This window comes from Oncorhynchus keta, chromosome 10 (genome assembly GCF_023373465.1).
Source record: "Oncorhynchus keta strain PuntledgeMale-10-30-2019 chromosome 10, Oket_V2, whole genome shotgun sequence".
NCBI classification, from domain to species: Eukaryota; Metazoa; Chordata; class Actinopteri; order Salmoniformes; family Salmonidae; genus Oncorhynchus; species Oncorhynchus keta.
The window spans coordinates 839,431-856,558 of NC_068430.1; the positions used below are offsets into that span (position 1 = coordinate 839,431).

The 17,128-nt window shown below is 51.0% G+C and overlaps 1 long non-coding RNA gene across 2 annotated transcripts in view; it reads left to right on the forward strand.

Annotated features, from left to right (window-relative positions):
- Positions 1-17,128, forward strand: part of LOC127932672 (uncharacterized) — an 86,705-nt gene that overhangs the window by 41,193 nt on the left and 28,384 nt on the right. The window contains exons 2-3 of one of the 2 annotated variants that reach the window (XR_008146329.1): positions 13,271-13,400; positions 15,740-15,811. This is a non-coding gene — a long non-coding RNA (uncharacterized LOC127932672). Of the gene's footprint in view, positions 1-13,270; positions 13,401-15,739; positions 15,812-17,128 lie in introns of those variants that run through there. The other variant, XR_008146330.1, reaches the window with a different exon arrangement.

Below are 17,128 nucleotides of genomic sequence, written 5' to 3' on the forward strand. Positions count from 1 at the left end.
TACAGGTCCCCCAGAGAGAGGTATGATACAGGTCCCCAGAGAGAGGTATGATACAGGTCCCCCAGAGAGAGGTGTGATACAGGTCCCCAGAGAGAGGTATGATACAGGTCCCCCAGAGAGAGGTATGATACAGGTCCCCCAGAGAGAGGTATGCTACAGGTCCCCCAGAGAGAGGTATGCTACAGGTCCCCCAGAGAGAGTATGATACAGGTCCCCCAGAGAGAGGTATGATACAGGTCCAATAGAGAGAGGTATGATACAGGTCCCCCAGAGAGAGGTATGATACAGGTCCAATAGAGAGAGGTATGATACAGGTCCCCCAGAGAGAGGTATGATACAGGTCCAATAGAGAGAGGTATGATACAGGTCCAATCGAGAGAGGTATGATACAGGTCCCCTAGAGAGAGGTATGATACAGGTCCCCCAGAGAGAGGTATGATACAGGTCCCCAGAGAGAGGTGTGATACAGGTCCCCCAGAGAGAGGTATGATACAGGTCCAATAGAGAGAGGTATGATACAGGTCCCCCAGAGAGAGGTATGATACAGGTCCCCCAGAGAGAGGTATGATACAGGTCCCCCAGAGAGAGGTATGATACAGGTCCAATAGAGAGAGGTATGATACAGGTCCCCCAGAGAGAGGTATGATACAGGTCCCCAGAGAGAGGTGTGATACAGGTCCCCCAGAGAGAGGTATGATACAGGTCCCCCAGAGAGAGGTATGATACAGGTCCCCCAGAGAGAGGTATGATACAGGTCCAATAGAGAGAGGTATGATACAGGTCCCCCAGAGAGAGGTATGATACAGGTCCCCTTGAGAGAGAGGTATGATACAGGTCCCCCAGAGAGAGGTATGATACAGGTCCCCCAGAGAGAGTATGCTACAGGTCCCCCAGAGAGAGGTATGCTACAGGTCCCCAGAGAGAGGTATGATACAGGTCCCCCAGAGAGAGGTATGATACAGGTCCAATAGAGAGAGGTATGATACAGGTCCCCCAGAGAGAGGTATGATACAGGTCCAATAGAGAGAGGTATGATACAGGTCCCCCAGAGAGAGGTATGATACAGGTCCAATAGAGAGAGGTATGATACAGGTCCAATCGAGAGAGGTATGATACAGGTCCCCCAGAGAGAGGTATGATACAGGTCCCCCAGAGAGAGGTATGATACAGGTCCCCCAGAGAGAGGTGTGATACAGGTCCTCCAGAGAGAGGTATGATACAGGTCCCCCAGAGAGAGGTATGATACAGGTCCAATATAGAGAGGTATGATACAGGTCCCCCAGAGAGAGGTATGATACAGGTCCCCTAGAGAGAGGTATGATACAGGTCCCCCAGAGAGAGGTATGATACAGGTCCCCCAGAGAGAGGTATGCTACAGGTCCCCCAGAGAGGTATGCTACAGGTCCCCCAGAGAGAGGTATGATACAGGTCCCCCAGAGAGAGTATGATACAGGTCCAATAGAGAGAGGTATGATACAGGTCCCCCAGAGAGAGGTATGATACAGGTCCAATAGAGAGAGGTATGATACAGGTCCCCCAGAGAGAGGTATGATACAGGTCCAATAGAGAGAGGTATGATACAGGTCCAATCGAGAGAGGTATGATACAGGTCCCCTAGAGAGAGGTATGATACAGGTCCCCAGAGAGAGGTATGATACAGGTCCCCAGAGAGAGGTGTGATACAGGTCCCCCAGAGAGAGGTATGATACAGGTCCAATAGAGAGAGGTATGATACAGGTCCCCAGAGAGAGGTATGATACAGGTCCCCCAGAGAGGTATGATACAGGTCCCCCAGAGAGAGGTATGATACAGGTCCAATAGAGAGAGGTATGATACAGGTCCCCCAGAGAGAGGTATGATACAGGTCCCCAGAGAGAGGTATGATACAGGTCCCCCAGATTGAGGTATGATACAGGTCCCCCAGAGAGAGGTATGATACAGGTCCCCCAGAGAGAGGTATGCTACAGGTCCAATAGAGAGAGGTATGATACAGGTCCCCCAGAGAGAGGTATGATACAGGTCCAATAGAGAGAGGTATGATACAGGTCCAATCGAGAGAGGTATGATACAGGTCCCCCAGAGAGAGGTATGATACAGGTCCCCCAGAGAGAGGTGTGATACAGGTCCTCCAGAGAGAGGTATGATACAGGTCCCCCAGAGAGAGTATGATACAGGTCCAATATAGAGAGGTATGATACAGGTCCCCCAGAGAGAGGTATGATACAGGTCCCCTAGAGAGAGTATGATACAGGTCCCCAGAGAGAGGTATGATACAGGTCCAATAGAGAGAGGTATGATACAGGTCCCCCAGAGAGAGGTATGATACAGGTCCAATAGAGAGAGGTATGATACAGGTCCAATCGAGAGAGGTATGATACAGGTCCCCTAGAGAGAGGTATGATACAGGTCCCCCAGAGAGAGGTATGATACAGGTCCCCCAGAGAGAGGTGTGATACAGGTCCCCCAGAGAGAGGTATGATACAGGTCCAATAGAGAGAGGTATGATACAGGTCCCCCAGAGAGAGGTATGATACAGGTCCCCCAGAGAGAGGTATGATACAGGTCCCCCAGAGAGAGGTATGATACAGGTCCAATAGAGAGAGGTATGATACAGGTCCCCCAGAGAGAGGTATGATACAGGTCCCCAGAGAGAGGTATGATACAGGTCCCCCAGATTGAGGTATGATACAGGTCCCCCAGAGAGAGGTATGATACAGGTCCCCCAGAGAGAGGTATGCTACAGGTCCAATAGAGAGAGGTATGATACAGGTCCCCCAGAGAGAGGTATGATACAGGTCCAATAGAGAGAGGTATGATACAGGTCCAATCGAGAGAGGTATGATACAGGTCCCCCAGAGAGAGGTATGATACAGGTCCCCCAGAGAGAGGTGTGATACAGGTCCTCCAGAGAGAGGTATGATACAGGTCCCCCAGAGAGAGGTATGATACAGGTCCAATATAGAGAGGTATGATACAGGTCCCCCAGAGAGAGGTATGATACAGGTCCCCTAGAGAGAGGTATGATACAGGTCCCCCAGAGAGAGGTATGATACAGGTCCCCCAGAGAGAGGTATGCTACAGGTCCTCCAGAGAGAGGTATGATACAGGTCCCCCAGAGAGAGGTATGATACAGGTCCCCCAGAGAGAGGTATGATACAGGTCCAATAGAGAGAGGTATGATACAGGTCCCCCAGAGAGAGGTATGATACAGGTCCCCTAGAGAGAGGTATGATACAGGTCCCCCAGAGAGAGGTATGATACAGGTCCCCCAGAGAGAGGTATGCTACAGGTCCTCCAGAGAGAGGTATGCTACAGGTCCCCCAGAGAGAGGTATGATACAGGTCCCCCAGAGAGAGGTATGATACAGGTCCAATAGAGAGAGGTATGATACAGGTCCCCCAGAGAGAGGTATGATACAGGTCCAATAGAGAGAGGTATGATACAGGTCCCCCAGAGAGAGGTATGATACAGGTCCTCCAGAGAGAGGTATGATACAGGTCCCCCAGAGAGAGGTATGATACAGGTCCCCCAGAGAGAGGTATGATACAGGTCCAATAGAGAGAGGTATGATACAGGTCCCCCAGAGAGAGGTATGATACAGGTCCAATAGAGAGAGGTATGATACAGGTCCCCCAGAGAGAGGTATGATACAGGTCCAATAGAGAGAGAGGTATGATACAGGTCCAATAGAGAGAGGTATGATACAGGTCCCCTAGAGAGAGGTATGATACAGGTCCCCCAGAGAGAGGTATGATACAGGTCCCCCAGAGAGAGGTATGATACAGGTCCCCTAGAGAGAGGTATGATACAGGTCCAATAGAGAGAGGTATGATACAGGTCCCCCAGAGAGAGGTATGATACAGGTCCCCCAGAGAGAGGTATGATACAGGTCCAATAGAGAGAGGTATGATACAGGTCCCCCAGAGAGAGGTATGATACAGGTCCCCAGAGAGAGGTATGATACAGGTCCCCCAGAGAGAGGTATGATACAGGTCCCCCAGAGAGAGGTATGATACAGGTCCCCCAGAGAGAGGTATGATACAGGTCCCCCAGAGAGAGGTATGATACAGGTCCCCAGAGAGAGGTATGATACAGGTCCCCAGATTGAGGTATGATACAGGTCCCCAGAGAGAGGTATGATACAGGTCCCCCAGAGAGAGGTATGCTACAGGTCCCCCAGAGAGAGGTATGCTACAAGTCCCCCAGAGAGAGGTATGATACAGGTCCCCCAGAGAGAGGTATGATACAGGTCCCCCAGAGAGAGGTATGATACAGGTCCCCAGAGAGAGGTATGATACAGGTCCCCAGAGAGAGGTATGATACAGGTCCCCAGAGAGAGGTATGATACAGGTCCCCCAGAGAGAGGTATGATACAGGTCCAATAGAGAGAGGTATGATACAGGTCCCCCAGAGAGAGGTATGATACAGGTCCCCTAGAGAGAGGTATGATACAGGTCCCCCAGAGAGAGGTATGATACAGGTCCCCCAGAGAGAGGTATGATACAGGTCCTCCAGAGAGAGGTATGATACAGGTCCCCCAGAGAGAGGTATGATACAGGTCCCCCAGAGAGAGGTATGATACAGGTCCAATAGAGAGAGGTATGATACAGGTCCCCCAGAGAGAGGTATGATACAGGTCCAATAGAGAGAGGTATGATACAGGTCCCCAGAGAGAGGTATGCTACAGGTCCTCCAGAAAGAGGTATGCTACAGGTCCCCCAGAGAGAGGTATGATACAGGTCCCCAGAGAGAGGTATGATACAGGTCCAATAGAGAGAGGTATGATACAGGTCCCCCAGAGAGAGGTATGATACAGGTCCAATAGAGAGAGGTATGATACAGGTCCCCAGAGAGAGGTATGATACAGGTCCAATAGAGAGAGGTATGATACAGGTCCAATCGAGAGAGGTATGATACAGGTCCCCCAGAGAGAGGTATGATACAGGTCCCCCAGAGAGAGGTGTGATACAGGTCCCCCAGAGAGAGGTATGATACAGGTCCCCCAGAGAGAGGTATGATACAGGTCCAATAGAGAGAGGTATGATACAGGTCCCCCAGAGAGAGGTATGATACAGGTCCCCAGAGAGAGGTATGATACAGGTCCCCCAGATTGAGGTATGATACAGGTCCCCCAGAGAGAGGTATGATACAGGTCCCCCAGAGAGAGGTATGCTACAGGTCCAATAGAGAGGTATGATACAGGTCCCCCAGAGAGAGGTATGATACAGGTCCAATAGAGTATGATACAGGTCCAATCGAGAGAAGTATGATACAGGTCCCCCAGAGAGAGTATGATACAGGTCCCCCAGAGAGAGGTGTGATACAGGTCCCCAGAGAGAGGTATGATACAGGTCCAATATAGAGGTATGATACAGGTCCCCCAGAGAGAGGTATGATACAGGTCCCCTAGAGAGAGGTATGATACAGGTCCCCCAGAGAGAGGTATGATACAGGTCCCCCAGAGAGAGGTATGCTACAGGTCCTCCAGAGAGAGGTATGATACAGGTCCCCCAGAGAGAGGTATGATACAGGTCCCCCAGAGAGAGGTATGATACAGGTCCAATAGAGAGAGGTATGATACAGGTCCCCCAGAGAGAGGTATGATACAGGTCCCCTAGAGAGAGGTATGATACAGGTCCCCCAGAGAGAGGTATGATACAGGTCCCCCAGAGAGAGGTATGCTACAGGTCCTCCAGAGAGAGGTATGCTACAGGTCCCCCAGAGAGAGGTATGATACAGGTCCCCCAGAGAGAGGTATGATACAGGTCCAATAGAGAGAGGTATGATACAGGTCCCCCAGAGAGAGGTATGAAACAGGTCCAATAGAGAGAGGTATGATACAGGTCCCCCAGAGAGAGGTATGCTACAGGTCCTCCAGAGAGAGGTATGCTACAGGTCCCCCAGAGAGAGGTATGATACAGGTCCCCCAGAGAGGTATGATACAGGTCCAATAGAGAGAGGTATGATACAGGTCCCCCAGAGAGAGGTATGATACAGGTCCAATAGAGAGAGGTATGATACAGGTCCCCCAGAGAGAGGTATGATACAGGTCCAATAGAGAGAGGTATGATACAGGTCCAATAGAGAGAGGTATGATACAGGTCCCCCAGAGAGAGGTATGATACAGGTCCCCCAGAGAGAGGTGTGATACAGGTCCCCCAGAGAGAGGTATGATACAGGTCCAATAGAGAGAGGTATGATACAGGTCCCCCAGAGAGAGGTATGATACAGGTCCCCCAGAGAGAGGTATGATACAGGTCCAATAGAGAGAGGTATGATACAGGTCCCCCAGAGAGAGGTATGATACAGGTCCCCCAGAGAGAGGTATGATACAGGTCCCCCAGAGAGAGGTATGATACAGGTCCCCTAGAGAGAGGTATGATACAGGTCCCCCAGAGAGAGGTATGATACAGGTCCCCCAGAGAGAGGTATGATACAGGTCCCCAGAGAGAGGTATGATACAGGTCCCCCAGATTGAGGTATGATACAGGTCCCCAGAGAGAGGTATGATACAGGTCCCCCAGAGAGAGGTATGCTACAGGTCCCCCAGAGAGGTATGCTACAAGTCCCCCAGAGAGAGGTATGATACAGGTCCCCCAGAGAGAGGTATGATACAGGTCCCCTAGAGAGAGGTATGATACAGGTCCCCCAGAGAGAGGTATGATACAGGTCCCCCAGAGAGAGGTATGATACAGGTCCCCAGAGAGAGGTATGATACAGGTCCCCCAGAGAGAGGTATGATACAGGTCCAATAGAGAGAGGTATGATACAGGTCCCCCAGAGAGAGGTATGATACAGGTCCCCTAGAGTATGATACAGGTCCCCAGAGAGAGGTATGATACAGGTCCCCAGAGAGAGGTATGCTACAGGTCCTCCAGAGAGAGGTATGATACAGGTCCCCTAGAGAGAGGTATGATACAGGTCCCCCAGAGAGAGGTATGATACAGGTCCAATAGAGAGAGGTATGATACAGGTCCCCCAGAGAGAGGTATGATACAGGTCCAATAGAGAGAGGTATGATACAGGTCCCCCAGAGAGAGGTATGATACAGGTCCCCCAGAGAGAGGTATGCTACAGGTCCCCCAGAGAGAGGTATGATACAGGTCCCCCAGAGAGAGGTATGATACAGGTCCAATAGAGAGAGGTATGATACAGGTCCCCCAGAGAGAGGTATGATACAGGTCCAATAGAGAGAGTATGATACAGGTCCCCCAGAGAGAGGTATGATACAGGTCCAATAGAGAGAGGTATGATACAGGTCCAATCGAGAGAGGTATGATACAGGTCCCCTAGAGAGAGGTATGATACAGGTCCCCCAGAGAGAGGTATGATACAGGTCCCCCAGAGAGAGGTGTGATACAGGTCCCCAGAGAGAGGTATGATACAGGTCCAATAGAGAGAGGTATGATACAGGTCCCCAGAGAGAGGTATGATACAGGTCCCCAGAGAGAGGTATGATACAGGTCCAATAGAGAGAGGTATGATACAGGTCCCCCAGAGAGAGGTATGATACAGGTCCCCCAGAGAGAGGTATGATACAGGTCCCCCAGAGAGAGGTATGATACAGGTCCCCTAGAGAGAGGTATGATACAGGTCCCCCAGAGAGAGGTATGATACAGGTCCCCAGAGAGAGGTATGATACAGGTCCCCAGAGAGAGGTATGATACAGGTCCCCCAGATTGAGGTATGATACAGGTCCCCCAGAGAGAGGTATGATACAGGTCCCCCAGAGAGAGGTATGCTACAGGTCCCCCAGAGAGAGGTATGCTACAAGTCCCCCAGAGAGAGGTATGATACAGGTCCCCCAGAGAGAGGTATGATACAGGTCCAATAGAGAGAGGTATGATACAGGTCCCCCAGAGAGAGGTATGATACAGGTCCCCCAGAGAGAGGTATGATACAGGTCCAATAGAGAGAGGTATGATACAGGTCCCCCAGAGAGAGGTATGATACAGGTCCCCCAGAGAGAGGTATGATACAGGTCCCCCAGAGAGAGGTATGATACAGGTCCAATAGAGAGAGGTATGATACAGGTCCCCCAGAGAGAGGTATGATACAGGTCCCCAGAGAGAGGTATGATACAGGTCCCCCAGATTGAGGTATGATACAGGTCCCCCAGAGAGAGGTATGATACAGGTCCCCCAGAGAGAGGTATGCTACAGGTCCCCCAGAGAGAGGTATGCTACAGGTCCCCCAGAGAGAGGTATGATACAGGTCCCCCAGAGAGAGGTATGATACAGGTCCAATAGAGAGAGGTATGATACAGGTCCCCCAGAGAGAGGTATGATACAGGTCCAATAGAGAGAGGTATGATACAGGTCCCCCAGAGAGAGGTATGATACAGGTCCCCCAGAGAGAGGTATGATACAGGTCCCCCAGAGAGAGGTATGCTACAGGTCCCCCAGAGAGAGGTATGCTACAGGTCCCCCAGAGAGAGGTATGATACAGGTCCCCCAGAGAGAGGTATGATACAGGTCCAATAGAGAGAGGTATGATACAGGTCCCCCAGAGAGAGGTATGATACAGGTCCAATAGAGAGAGGTATGATACAGGTCCAATCGAGAGAGGTATGATACAGGTCCCCCAGAGAGAGGTATGATACAGGTCCCCCAGAGAGAGGTATGATACAGGTCCCCCAGAGAGAGGTGTGATACAGGTCCTCCAGAGAGAGGTATGATACAGGTCCCCCAGAGAGAGGTATGATACAGGTCCAATATAGAGAGGTATGATACAGGTCCCCCAGAGAGAGGTATGATACAGGTCCCCTAGAGAGAGGTATGATACAGGTCCCCCAGAGAGAGGTATGATACAGGTCCCCCAGAGAGAGGTATGCTACAGGTCCCCCAGAGAGAGGTATGATACAGGTCCCCCAGAGAGAGGTATGATACAGGTCCAATAGAGAGAGGTATGATACAGGTCCCCCAGAGAGAGGTATGATACAGGTCCAATAGAGAGAGGTATGATACAGGTCCCCCAGAGAGAGGTATGATACAGGTCCAATAGAGAGAGGTATGATACAGGTCCAATCGAGAGAGGTATGATACAGGTCCCCCAGAGAGAGGTATGATACAGGTCCCCCAGAGAGAGGTATGATACAGGTCCCCAGAGAGAGGTATGATACAGGTCCCCCAGAGAGAGGTATGATACAGGTCCCCCAGAGAGAGGTATGATACAGGTCCCCCAGAGAGAGGTATGATACAGGTCCCCCAGAGAGAGGTATGATACAGGTCCCCCAGAGAGAGGTATGATACAGGTCCCCCAGAGAGAGGTATGATACAGGTCCCCAGAGAGAGGTATGATACAGGTCCCCCAGAGAGAGGTATGATACAGGTCCAATAGAGAGAGGTATGATACAGGTCCAATAGAGAGACGTATGATACAGGTCCAATAGAGAGAGGTATGATACAGTGCCCCCAGAGAGAGGTATGATACAGGTCCCCCAGAGAGAGGTATGATACAGGTCCCCCAGAGAGAGGTGTGATACAGGTCCCCAGAGAGAGGTATGATACAGGTCCCCAGAGAGAGGTATGATACAGGTCCAATAGAGAGAGGTATGATACAGGTCCCCAGAGAGAGGTATGATACAGGTCCCCCAGAGAGAGGTATGATACAGGTCCCCCAGAGAGAGGTATGATACAGGTCCCCCAGAGAGAGGTATGATACAGGTCCAATAGAGAGACGTATGATACAGGTCCCCCAGGGAGAGGTATGATACAGGTCCAATAGAGAGACGTATGATACAGGTCCAATAGAGAGAGGTATGATACAGGTCCCCCAGAGAGAGGTATGATACAGGTCCCCCAGAGAGAGGTATGATACAGGTCCCCCAGAGAGAGGTGTGATACAGGTCCTCCAGAGAGAGGTATGATACAGGTCCCCCAGAGAGAGGTATGATACAGGTCCCCCAGAGAGAGGTATGATACAGGTCCCCCAGAGAGAGGTATGATACAGGTCCCCCAGAGAGAGGTATGATACAGGTCCAATAGAGAGACGTATGATACAGGTCCCCCAGGGAGAGGTATGATACAGGTCCAATAGAGAGACGTATGATACAGGTCCCCCAGAGAGAGGTGTGATACAGGTCCTCCAGAGAGAGGTATGATACAGGTCCCCCAGAGAGAGGTATGATACAGGTCCAATATAGAGAGGTATGATACAGGTCCCCCAGAGAGAGGTATGATACAGGTCCCCTAGAGAGAGGTATGATACAGGTCCCCCAGAGAGAGGTATGATACAGGTCCCCCAGAGAGAGGTGTGATACAGGTCCCCCAGAGAGAGGTATGATACAGCTCCCCCAGAGAGAGGTATGATACAGGTCCCCCAGAGAGAGGTATGATACAGGTCCAATAGAGAGAGGTATGGTACAGGTCCCCCAGAGAGAGGTATGATACAGGTCCCCTAGAGAGAGGTATGATACAGGTCCAATAGAGAGAGGTATGATACAGGTCCCCCAGAGAGAGGTATGATACAGGTCCCCCAGAGAGAGGTATGATACAGGTCCCCCAGAGAGAGGTGTGATACAGGTCCTCCAGAGAGAGGTATGATACAGGTCCCCCAGAGAGAGGTATGATACAGGTCCAATAGAGAGAGGTATGATACAGGTCCCCCAGAGAGAGGTATGATACAGGTCCAATAGAGAGAGGTATGATACAGGTCCCCTAGAGAGAGGTATGATACAGGTCCCCCAGAGAGAGGTATGATACAGGTCCAATAGAGAGAGGTATGATACAGGTCCAATAGAGAGAGGTATGATACAGGTCCCCCAGAGAGAGGTATGATACAGGTCCCCAGAGAGAGGTATGATACAGGTCCCCCAGAGAGAGGTATGATACAGGTCCCCCAGAGAGAGGTATGATACAGGTCCCCCAGAGAGAGGTATGATACAGGTCCAATAGAGAGAGGTATGATACAGGTCCCCTAGAGAGAGGTGTGATACAGGTCCCCCAGAGAGAGGTATGATACAGGTCCCCAGAGAGAGGTATGATACAGGTCCCCCAGAGAGAGGTATGATACAGGTCCCCCAGAGAGAGGTATGATACAGGTCCCCCAGAGAGAGGTATGATACAGGTCCCCCAGAGAGAGGTATGATACAGGTCCCCTAGAGAGAGGTATGATACAGGTCCCCCAGAGAGAGGTATGATACAGGTCCCCCAGAGAGAGGTATGATACAGGTCCAATAGAGAGAGGTATGATACAGGTCCCCCAGAGAGAGGTATGATACAGGTCCAATATAGAGAGGTATGATACAGGTCCCCCAGAGAGAGGTATGATACAGGTCCCCTAGAGAGAGGTATGATACAGGTCCCCCAGAGAGAGGTATGATACAGGTCCCCCAGAGAGAGGTATGCTACAGGTCCCCCAGAGAGAGGTATGCTACAGGTCCCCCAGAGAGAGGTATGATACAGGTCCCCCAGAGAGAGGTATGATACAGGTCCCCCAGAGAGAGGTATGATACAGGTCCAATAGAGAGAGGTATGATACAGGTCCCCCAGAGAGAGGTATGATACAGGTCCCCAGAGAGAGGTATGATACAGGTCCCCCAGATTGAGGTATGATACAGGTCCCCCAGAGAGAGGTATGATACAGGTCCCCCAGAGAGAGGTATGCTACAGGTCCAATAGAGAGAGGTATGATACAGGTCCAATATAGAGAGGTATGATACAGGTCCCCCAGAGAGAGGTATGATACAGGTCCAATAGAGAGAGGTATGATACAGGTCCCCCAGAGAGAGGTATGATACAGGTCCCCAGAGAGAGGTATGATACAGGTCCCCCAGATTGAGGTGTGATACAGGTCCCCCAGAGAGAGGTATGATACAGGTCCAATAGAGAGAGGTATGATACAGGTCCCCCAGAGAGAGGTATGATACAGGTCCCCCAGAGAGAGGTATGATACAGGTCCCCCAGAGAGAGGTATGATACAGGTCCAATAGAGAGAGGTATGATACAGGTCCAATCGAGAGAGGTATGATACAGGTCCCCCAGAGAGAGGTATGATACAGGTCCCCAGAGAGAGGTATGATACAGGTCCCCAGAGAGAGGTGTGATACAGGTCCTCCAGAGAGAGGTATGATACAGGTCCCCCAGAGAGAGGTATGATACAGGTCCAATATAGAGAGGTATGATACAGGTCCCCCAGAGAGAGGTATGATACAGGTCCCCTAGAGAGAGGTATGATACAGGTCCCCCAGAGAGAGGTATGATACAGGTCCCCCAGAGAGAGGTATGCTACAGGTCCCCCAGAGAGAGGTATGCTACAGGTCCCCCAGAGAGAGGTATGATACAGGTCCCCCAGAGAGAGGTATGATACAGGTCCAATAGAGAGAGGTATGATACAGGTCCCCCAGAGAGAGGTATGATACAGGTCCAATAGAGAGAGGTATGATACAGGTCCCCCAGAGAGAGGTATGATACAGGTCCAATAGAGAGAGGTATGATACAGGTCCAATCGAGAGAGGTATGATACAGGTCCCCTAGAGAGAGGTATGATACAGGTCCCCTAGAGAGAGGTATGATACAGGTCCCCCAGAGAGAGGTGTGATACAGGTCCCCCAGAGAGAGGTATGATACAGGTCCAATAGAGAGAGGTATGATACAGGTCCCCCAGAGAGAGGTATGATACAGGTCCCCCAGAGAGAGGTATGATACAGGTCCCCCAGAGAGAGGTATGATACAGGTCCAATAGAGAGAGGTATGATACAGGTCCCCCAGAGAGAGGTATGATACAGGTCAGCAAGAGAGAGGTAGGATACAGGTCCCCCAGATTGAGGTATGATACAGGTCCCCCAGAGAGAGGTATGATACAGGTCCCCCAGAGAGAGGTATGCTACAGGTCCCCCAGAGAGAGGTATGCTACAGGTCCCCCAGAGAGAGGTATGATACAGGTCCCCCAGAGAGAGGTATGATACAGGTCCAATAGAGAGAGGTATGATACAGGTCCCCCAGAGAGAGGTATGATACAGGTCCCCCAGAGAGAGGTATGATACAGGTCCAATAGAGAGAGGTATGATACAGGTCCAATAGAGAGAGGTATGATACAGGTCCCCCAGAGAGAGGTATGATACAGGTCCCCAGAGAGAGGTATGATACAGGTCCCCCAGATTGAGGTATGATACAGGTCCCCAGAGAGAGTATGATACAGGTCCCCCAGAGAGAGGTATGCTACAGGTCCCCCAGAGAGAGGTATGCTACAGGTCCCCTAGAGAGAGGTATGATACAGGTCCCCCAGAGAGAGGTATGCTACAGGTCCCCCAGAGAGAGGTATGCTACAGGTCCCCCAGAGAGAGGTACGATACAGGTCCCCCAGAGAGAGGTATGATACAGGTCCAATAGAGAGAGGTATGATACAGGTCCCCCAGAGAGAGGTATGATACAGGTCCAATAGAGAGAGGTATGATACAGGTCCCCCAGAGAGAGGTATGATACAGGTCCAATAGAGAGAGGTATGATACAGGTCCCCCAGAGAGAGGTATGATACAGGTCCCCCAGAGAGAGGTGTGATACAGGTCCCCCAGAGAGAGGTATGATACAGGTCCCCCAGAGAGAGGTATGATACAGGTCCCCCAGAGAGAGTTATGATACAGGTCCCCCAGAGAGAGGTATGATACAGGTCCCCCAGAGAGAGGTATGATACAGGTCCAATAGAGAGAGGTATGATACAGGTCCCCCAGAGAGAGGTATGATACAGGTCCCCCAGAGAGAGGTATGATACAGGTATGATACAGGTCCCCCAGAGAGAGGTATGATACAGGTCCAATAGAGAGAGGTATGATACAGGTCCAATAGAGAGATGTATGATACATGTCCCCCAGAGAGAGGTATGATACAGGTCCCCCAGAGAGAGGTATGATACAGGTCCCCCAGAGAGAGGTATGATACAGGTCCCCTAGAGAGAGGTATGATACAGGTCCCCCAGAGAGAGGTATGATACAGGGCCCCTAGAGAGAGGTATGATACAGGTCCCCTAGAGAGAGGTATGATACAGGTCCCCCAGAGAGAGGTATGATACAGGTCCCCCTTAGAGAGGTATGATACAGGTCCCCCAGAGAGAGGTATGATACAGGTCCCCTAGAGAGAGGTATGATACAGGTCCCCTAGAGAGAGGTATGATACAGGTCCCCCAGAGAGAGGTGTGATACAGGTCCCCCAGATAGAGAGGTGTGATAAAGGTCCCCCAGAGAGAGGTATGATACAGGTCCCCCAGAGAGAGGTATGATACAGGTCCCCCAGAGAGAGGTATGATACAGGTCCCCCAGAGAGAGGTATGATACAGGTCCCCCAGAGAGAGGTGTGATACAGGTCCCCCAGAGAGAGGTATGATAAAGGTCCAATAGAGAGAGGTATGATACAGGTCCCCCAGGTAGAGGTATGATACAGGTCCTCCAGAGAGAGGTATGATACAGGTCCCCCAGAGAGGTATGCTACAGGTCCCCCAGAGAGAGGTATGCTACAGGTCCCCAGAGAGAGGTATGATACAGGTCCCCAGAGAGAGGTATGATACAGGTCCAATAGAGAGAGGTATGATAGAGGTCCCCCAGAGAGAGGTATGATACAGGTCCAATAGAGAGAGGTATGATACAGGTCCAATCGAGAGAGGTATGATACAGGTCCCCCAGAGAGAGGTATGATACAGGTCCCCCAGAGAGAGGTATGATACAGGTCCCCCAGAGAGAGGTGTGATACAGGTCCTTCAGAGAGAGGTATGATACAGGTCCCCCAGAGAGAGGTATGATACAGGTCCCCCAGAGAGAGGTATGCTACAGGTCCCCCAGAGAGAGGTATGATACAGGTCCCCCAGAGAGAGGTATGCTACAGGTCCCCCAGAGAGAGGTATGCTACAGGTCCCCCAGAGAGAGGTATGATACAGGTCCCCCAGAGAGAGGTATGATACAGGTCCAATAGAGAGAGGTATGATACAGGTCCCCCAGAGAGAGGTATGATACAGGTCCAATAGAGAGAGGTATGATACAGGTCCCCCAGAGAGAGGTATGATACAGGTCCAATAGAGAGAGTATGATACAGGTCCCCCAGAGAGGTATGATACAGGTCCAATAGAGAGAGGTATGATACAGGTCCCCAGAGAGAGTATGATACAGGTCCCCCAGAGAGAGGTGTGATACAGGTCCCCTAGAGAGAGGTGTGATACAGGTCCCCTAGAGAGAGTATGATACAGGTCCCCCAGAGAGAGGTATGATACAGGTCCCCCAGAGAGAGGTATGATACAGGTCCAATAGAGAGAGGTATGATACAGGTCCCCAGAGAGAGGTATGATACAGGTCCCCCAGAGAGAGGTATGATACAGGTCCCCCAGAGAGAGGTATGATACAGGTCCCCCAGAGAGAGGTATGATACAGGTCCCCCAGAGAGAGGTATGATACAGGTCCCCCAGAGAGAGTATGATACAGGTCCCCCAGAGAGAGGTATGATACAGGTCCCCCAGAGAGAGGTATGATACAGGTCCCCCAGAGAGAGGTATGATACAGGTCCCCCAGAGAGAGGTATGATACAGGTCCCCCAGAGAGAGGTATGATACAGGTCCCCCAGAGAGAGGTATGATACAGGTCCAATAGAGAGAGGTATGATACAGGTCCCCAGAGAGAGTATGATACAGGTCCAATAGAGAGAGGTATGATACAGGTCCAATCGAGAGAGGTATGATACAGGTCCCCCAGAGAGAGGTATGATACAGGTCCCCCAGAGAGAGGTATGATACAGGTCCCCCAGAGAGAGGTGTGATACAGGTCCTCCAGAGAGAGGTATGATACAGGTCCCCCAGAGAGAGGTATGATACAGGTCCAATAGAGAGAGGTATGATACAGGTCCCCCAGAGAGAGGTATGATACAGGTCCCCTAGAGAGAGGTATGATACAGGTCCCCCAGAGAGAGGTATGATACAGGTCCCCCAGAGAGAGGTATGCTACAGGTCCCCCAGAGAGAGGTATGCTACAGGTCCCCCAGAGAGAGGTATGATACAGGTCCCCCAGAGAGAGGTATGATACAGGTCCAATAGAGAGAGGTATGATACAGGTCCCCCAGAGAGAGGTATGATACAGGTCCAATAGAGAGAGGTATGATACAGGTCCCCCAGAGAGAGGTATGATACAGGTCCAATAGAGAGAGGTATGATACAGGTCCCCCAGAGAGAGGTATGATACAGGTCCAATAGAGAGAGGTATGATACAGGTCCCCCAGAGAGAGGTATGATACAGGTCCCCCAGAGAGAGGTATGATACAGGTCCAATAGAGAGAGGTATGATACAGGTCCCCCAGAGAGAGGTATGATACAGGTCCCCAGAGAGAGGTATGATACAGGTCCAATAGAGAGAGGTATGATACAGGTCCCCCAGAGAGAGGTGTGATACAGGTCCTCCAGAGAGAGGTATGATACAGGTCCCCCAGAGAGAGTATGATACAGGTCCAATATAGAGAGGTATGATACAGGTCCCCCAGAGAGAGGTATGATACAGGTCCCCAGAGAGAGGTATGATACAGGTCCCCCAGAGAGAGGTATGATACAGGTCCCCCAGAGAGAGGTATGCTACAGGTCCCCCAGAGAGAGGTATGCTACAGGTCCCCCAGAGAGAGGTATGATACAGGTCCCCCAGAGAGAGGTATGATACAGGTCCAATAGAGAGAGGTATGATACAGGTCCCCCAGAGAGAGGTATGATACAGGTCCAATAGAGAGAGGTATGATACAGGTCCCCAGAGAGAGGTATGATACAGGTCCAATAGAGAGAGGTATGATACAGGTCCAATCGAGAGAGGTATGATACAGGTCCCTAGAGAGAGGTATGATACAGGTCCCCCAGAGAGAGGTATGATACAGGTCCCCCAGAGAGAGGTGTGATACAGGTCCCCAGAGAGAGGTATGATACAGGTCCAATAGAGAGAGGTATGATACAGGTCCCCCAGAGAGAGGTATGATACAGGTCCCCAGAGAGAGGTATGATACAGGTCCCCAGAGAGAGGTATGATACAGGTCCAATAGAGAGAGGTATGATACAGGTCCCCCAGAGAGAGGTATGATACAGGTCCCCAGAGAGAGGTATGATACAGGTCCCCCAGATTGAGGTATGATACAGGTCCCCCAGAGAGAGGTATGATACAGGTCCCCAGAGAGAGGTATGC